We start from the raw sequence: 6859 nt of genomic DNA, 5'->3' as shown, positions 1-6859 counted from the left end.
TATGTTTTTTTTTTAAGCAGAGATTCTTTGCGTAAATTTTTCATAAAAAAGCCCAGAAATTAAAGAAACTTCATCAAACATGAGAGCACAGAAGCGATTTAGTTCACTCATAAATTCCGCTTGTAACTTAATAGTTAATATGTTTAAGAATAGGCTTACTGTGTCCAAATTCAAAGGGAATATTTGACAGTAAGGATTGAAGAGGGCGATGAAGATTTGCAACCATGGTTTTAACCAAACCAACCATTTTTCTAAATTTATTTCAAGATTTTTGATCTTGAAATGAACTTAAAGCTTTTTTATTAACTGAATAAAGATGTTTTCTTTCAATTTGACCAACACCAATGAATATATTTTGAGATACATTCTGGGACTGGGTTGAAAATGGGACTTTTTTTGCATGAGAAGTCTTGGAGTAATTATGCTCCATGACTGTCTGGGAAATTACTAATATACAAACTTTGCATTAAGGATATTTGCATGAATATTTTAGCCTAGATGAAGACAAGGAAATTCAAATTCCCAACATTTTTATCAGTCGAGATCTAAGAATTGGATATTTGCAAGCTTGTAAAATAATTTATTAATCCATGACAAGGCAAAATAAAAAAAAAACTATAAAAAGACATAAAATTAGTTACAAACTAGAAGAAAATCATGAGGGCTGGCCACCAAAAGGGAACATAAAAAAAGACTGTCCAGGCGTCAAATATGACAGTTAAAATATCATTATGTCATATTTGATGTTCGTAAAAGATTAGCCAATCAGAATCAGTCGACCATCTTGGGTGGCAGACTATTCCGCCCCGCCATATTCAACCTTCAAACCCATGTCTGTTAAATTGCCCAATTCTTATTCCAAATGACAAATTGACGTCTCTGGCCTTTCTGTCACACTATCATGAACTGTCGTGATGTTTTGTTGCGTTGTGACCTCAGATCGTATGTTTCACACCACTAACCAAACCAGTACTTTGAAATATTTTGATTATTCCTTTCACAGTAGATGCATTAACAACATTATTTCGATCGAACATTGGACGCACTTTACGAATAGTGTCAATTAAACTTTGACCATTTTGATAATAATTTTTGACAATCAGGACGCATTGTTCTACTTCCACTGGCAGAAATAAGTTTCAATCTGTCACGTTATAATCATGTGACATTATGACTGTCAAAAATGGCGTGCAATTCAAATGTTGCGTAATAAAATACCCTTTATAAGACCTAAAATTTTATTTAAATATAGAAAAAACTATTCTTCAAATTAGACGCTTATCAGCAAGGTTTCAAACACTGCGACAAATTCGAAAATTACAAGAGAACCTAAGCAAATTTTCTCTATTATTGTTTGATCTTAATTTTAGCTGCTAATATTTTTTTAAGACTGTATAAAAAATATTTTTTTTTGGCTTTGTTTACTTGGGTAATTATTATTAATTTTCATATAATCTGCTTTTAACTCGATTCTCCGTGGAATCACTTAAATTCAGGAGAAACAAAGCCTCAGTTGCGTTGTTGCATAGAATTCTGCGTGGGGATATTGACTGTTCTGAATTGCTAGATAAATTAAATTTTTGTGTACCACGATTAAATTCTAGGAATACTAAAACCTTTTACTGTACCAAGGCAAATACGAATATACTCTTATATTCACCCCTGTATGTAATGTGCAATAACGCTAATAAGAGTCTCACAATATTGTATTATTTGTATGCTCTGGTGCTGAAATTGTTAGAGCGTTTTTGGGATTATTCAAATAACTTTTCTGTTTGTATTGTTTATGTTTTTCTTTGAGATTTAGGTATAAGGGTATTTATTTTGTTTGGGGTTTATAATTTGCGGTTGCTTATTTTTATATAGGAAGCTTAGGATTGTTGCTATAAATTGTTAAAATATAAATTATACTATGATGTCGCGGAGAATATTTTAATTTTAATTTATGTATTCAATTATTGTATGTATTATGTATCTCTAAAATTGTTAAAAATGGTTTATACTGTTGACCTGTATTGCTAAAAATAAATAAATAAATTAAACTTTCTATTCAAATTTTATTCAGATCTATGTACACCTAAAGTTTCTTTAGGTCAACTGTAGATTTGCTTTACAATTAATCCGCTCTCAAGCCGACTAAATTCAACCAGGTAGGGATTTGCTATTAAAAATAATAATAGAGAACTGGTTATCTACTCTAAAAGAAGGATATAAAGTTGTTTGATGCTACTCAAAATCAAATAGACCAAATACTGGAAGAAGAAGAAAACGGCGAGAACTCCTCTAAAAACGAATCTAATAAGGACAATTAGATCAGCAAATTTTTAACTTGCAATTATTTTTCTTTAGGAAGGCTAAAACATTCGAAATACATCGAGCAGTATATGAAGCGGATGATATAGCACTTTGAGATCTCCCGATTTGAAGCAATAAAAGACAAAGTCTACAAGAATCCTATAGAAGACGTAGCTGAATTGCGGCAAAAAATCCATGCAGCCGCTAAATAGATCAACAATGGAAGATTCGCCCGATTAATAACGGGATCTTTTTTAAAAAGGGGTAGAATGTGTATTAGGAAGGAGGGTAGACAATTTGAGCATTTGTTGTGGCTCTAATAAAGTTTTGTTTCATCTGCTTTGTTTTTTTTTATTTTACTATTTTGAAATTTAAATTGGATATGTCAACTTTTTAAATCACTTGTCAAACTAAATCAATTTTCTTTTCCAGGGCTGTTGTTTCAACACAAGTTGAGCAAAAATCTAATAATTTCTTACAAAACATAAACAGTTGTGTTTGAATTTTGTTCTGTAATTTAGCGAAAGGCTATTCAGAGTTACATTAAAAAAATTGTTAAGAAATTCAAAAATTTGTAATCACAGTACTAAGAAGATCAACAAGGGATATCAATTATTTTCGGTTTTCTATATAATTCTATATTTGCCTATAATTTTATAAGTAAAATAATTATAAAAAAATAATTAGAGATGCTCTTAAAACATATATTTTGTTTTTTGACAATTTTTATACTAAAACAAAAAATGATAAAAAAAATCTACCTAACCCGATCCTGATACGTGTGCCAAAGACTTTCACTTGCATCTACCAATATCGGTAGAGATTCGGCAGGTGCCCCAATGTGTACTATCAGCTGTAGGATTCGATATTGCCAAATTGGTACTACGGACGGAAGATTTAGAGATAATTCCTAAATAATTAAAAAAATCATTTTAGGATGATAGAAATTATATGATAAAAATAGGATGACTCAAGTCACAAATTTCAACTTAATATTCTACTGATTAATATTTGTTTCCTGAGGAGTAAAAGACTTTATTTAGAAGGACTCAGTAGTTCCATCTACTACTACTACTTCAGATCAACTATGAATCGTGGTGGCTGTATTATCCTTACCACTCAGGGTGTGCCCTACAGTAATGTTGAATGTTTTGTGAGCTTGTTTATGGAATTCCATTATGAAGTCTCAGCTGTTGAAATTAAATGTTTTAATGTTCTTATTATCACGGCTTAAAGAGCACATTATGGTCATTTTAATTTGTTTCTAGATATAATCACATGCACCAATCACAAAAAATCAATTACATTGATAATGCCATTATTAATTATAAAAATATATGACACTGCTTTGCAGTTATTTTTGTTCCTTTTTAAGCCTACCCAACTAGACGAGGCCTAAACAGACTTTTACTGAAGTCTCAGGTAGACAGTAATAACAGTCTTTTTACAACAAGTAACCTTACTGAAACACCACCTAACAAGTAAACTTATTGAAATTTTTCCAATAAAAACACAAAAATTATAAATAAAAAAAAATTAATATTCAGGTTCAAAGAAGCCAGAAATAGGAGAAAAACCTTACATATCTTCACTTTCTACATTGCTTCTACAACTCCCTGGAAAGTTGTGAGGTCTTGTAGGGTATATAGAGGAGAGGTGGAACCAAATGAAAGCAATTTGATATCTGAGGACTTTGTGACAATTAGTTCTCTAATATTGCTGTCAAATTAGTGTTTCAGCTCCGAGATGTGTCGCAAGGTGCTGACGAGTATGGATAGTTCACATTTCTCATTTAATGAAGCCAGCTTCAACGCAGTTAGAGATGCCATTACTCCCAAAAAAATAAAAATAGTAGAGATATTTATAATACGAATACCAAATTGATTAAGTCTATTAAAAATATCATTATTATTCCGGTGACAAAACTGCATTAATTTATGCAACGAAAAAATTACATTTCCTTTTTGCCTTGAAAATGCCAATACATAAAAATCGGGATAGAAATCGGAATAACTATCGTTCAATTTCTCTTCTTCACATATTGTCAAGAATGCTTAAAGATCTTTTAAAAACACAGTTGTGCAAACATTTTGAAGAAATATTTTTACAAATCGTATTCAGTTTGATTTCAGAAATAATTGTTGGTACCTGCTTGAGTACATAGCGGAGGCGTTTTGATGAAAAGCAATCTGTTAACATGACATATGCCTTTGATTGCGTGTGTCATGAAATCCTACTTCAGAAACTAAAGCACTGAGGGACAGGCAACAAAAATGTATGTTTAATAATAAAACTTCAGGGGAATGGAGCCGACTAGATTATGGGATACTTTATTATTTCTTATTTATTTAAATAACATTGTTAGGAGCAGCTCTTTCTTCTTGGTAGAACCCCTAGTGAGTCTTCACTACGGTAAGGATTAGCCTCCATCGGTCCTGGTCGATGATAGTCTCCTTCCAGTAATATTTCTGCATGGTATGTCTTTTAAAATGTTGACCCTCCATCTGAGTCTTAACGATCCCTGCCGTCTCTTCCTTACTGGTTTAACTCCCTATGCTATCTCGCTCTATTAGTCATCAGGAGCTCTTCCTACAAGTCCAGAAAATCTCAGATCATAAGATTTGATAAAGTTTATGTATCCGGCTTTCGGTATAGGTCCTGAAATTCTGCATTTGCCCTTATGAGATATTGCTCCGTGTTTATATCTATGAAGAGGCCAAATACTCTTCTCAAAATTTTTCTTTCAGTTCGCCTTAGTAGAAGCTTATTTTGTTTCGTGAGGGTCCACGTCTTACGTGATTACAGCCTAGCACACTCTTAGTTTTGAGACTTTCGACACCTGTGGCACTGTGTATTCATGCATTAATCTCTTTGTTGATGTCGTTGTCTCCAAGGTACTTAATGGCAAGGTCGTCTGCGAAAGCTAAAATTATCTATGGCCCCTGGTCAGTAAATACTTTCGTGGTATTGTCTTCGTGATAGCCATATCTAGGATTAAGATACATAATAATTTTCGCCCTGTCTTTTATTAGTTGGGTTTCTTTTTTCACTATTTCTTGACTTAGTCTCCTACTTTTGTTGCTTTTGGCATAATTCTCCAGTTGTTGTGGTCTTTTATTCTGGGTAGCTCTTTTCTTGTTCCTTATAAGTTTTCTTGCCTCCATGTCTTCTGCATGTTTTAAATTTCTCTATGTTGAGTCGAGTTTTTTTATTAGTATGGTATCATGCGCAATCTGGCTTTATTTTTTCTGTTTTGGATTTGTTCGCATTCCGCTTCATATGATTCTTCTTCTTCTTTGTCCTGCTATTTATATCTGCAGCTCCTAATGTGTTGCTCCTGATCCATTGCTAGTCGGGGTAAGATTTGCGATATTCTCATGACTTAATGACCTTACGGTATGGTTTAGTTTAAACAGACTGACCCCCAATAATATAAAAATGATTAATATATCTTTTGGACTTAAAATCAGCCATGTAAATCCTTTAAATAACAAATTCCTTGATGTCTATCTTGACCTAGAGCCGGTGTTTGTAGGCCAGATTGATTACGCTGATGGTCGGCTAAGCAGGAGTGTTTATTTTCTTAAAAGTCTTTCTCGTTTCCTGCCCAGGGGTGCTCTACTGCAGACGTTGCTATATTCCAGTCAGTCGCAGGAGATGCCATCATGGTCTGGGGTCATTCAACTCAGACTAAACGTATCTTTCCTTTGCAACGAAAAGCGATTCGAACAGGGTGATTGATGACGGATGGACTGTTCAAAATAAGTAATAACTCGCTGACGTAGCTCTTCTCTACTGTTTACTGGTATTGAGTACACCATTTCCTTTATAATACTTCACAAATAAAAAAATCACGGGGGTGTCAGATCTGGTGATCTCGCCGGCCAATGCCGTGGTCGCATACGCCTTAATTATCTACTATCAAACATGTCGTATAGTTCTCTTGTTACACTATATCCACAGTGAGGCGGCGCTCCCTCAAGTTGAAGCGAACAAGTACAAAAATCTTGAAATGTCAGATGTTACAAAAAATTACTTATAACACTTCGTAAGATTTCTAAATATTTGGCTGAATTTAAAAAAGAAAATATTTTAGGCCAATATAGACAAAACCGAATTTTCAGAAAAACGCTTTGTTCCGTTTTCTATATACAGCTAGCGTACCATTAGTCATAATTCACCCTGTATATTTTGAATTTAATGTAGAGATCGTGGAAATTGAAAGAAAAATAGTACTTTTTCCTCTTTTTAGAGAGTCATCAAAAACTCAATTCAAGTTACATGGAAAATCTTATGGAAATTGTGCTTTTTCAATGTAAAATATCGAAAGAGAGAAAATTAGGAATCAAAATGTTGCCCTTCAAAAATCATTAAACTCCTCAAAAATCTTTGCTTTTACAAATAATCTCTTATTGAAACTTGGCAATGCCGCGTGCGTATGTACCCTAGGGTCAACGCGCTACTACTATTTGTGCGGCGCGAAAATCATTCAAGACCTACTACGATGATTGCGTGCGTGATCATCCTAGGTCATCCCGCTGATCATCATCATCGTCGTGACGTC

This window comes from Anthonomus grandis, chromosome 1 (assembly GCF_022605725.1).
Source record: "Anthonomus grandis grandis chromosome 1, icAntGran1.3, whole genome shotgun sequence".
Lineage (NCBI taxonomy): Eukaryota > Metazoa > Arthropoda > Insecta > Coleoptera > Curculionidae > Anthonomus > Anthonomus grandis.
Note: the sequence above shows the minus strand (reverse complement) of the source record.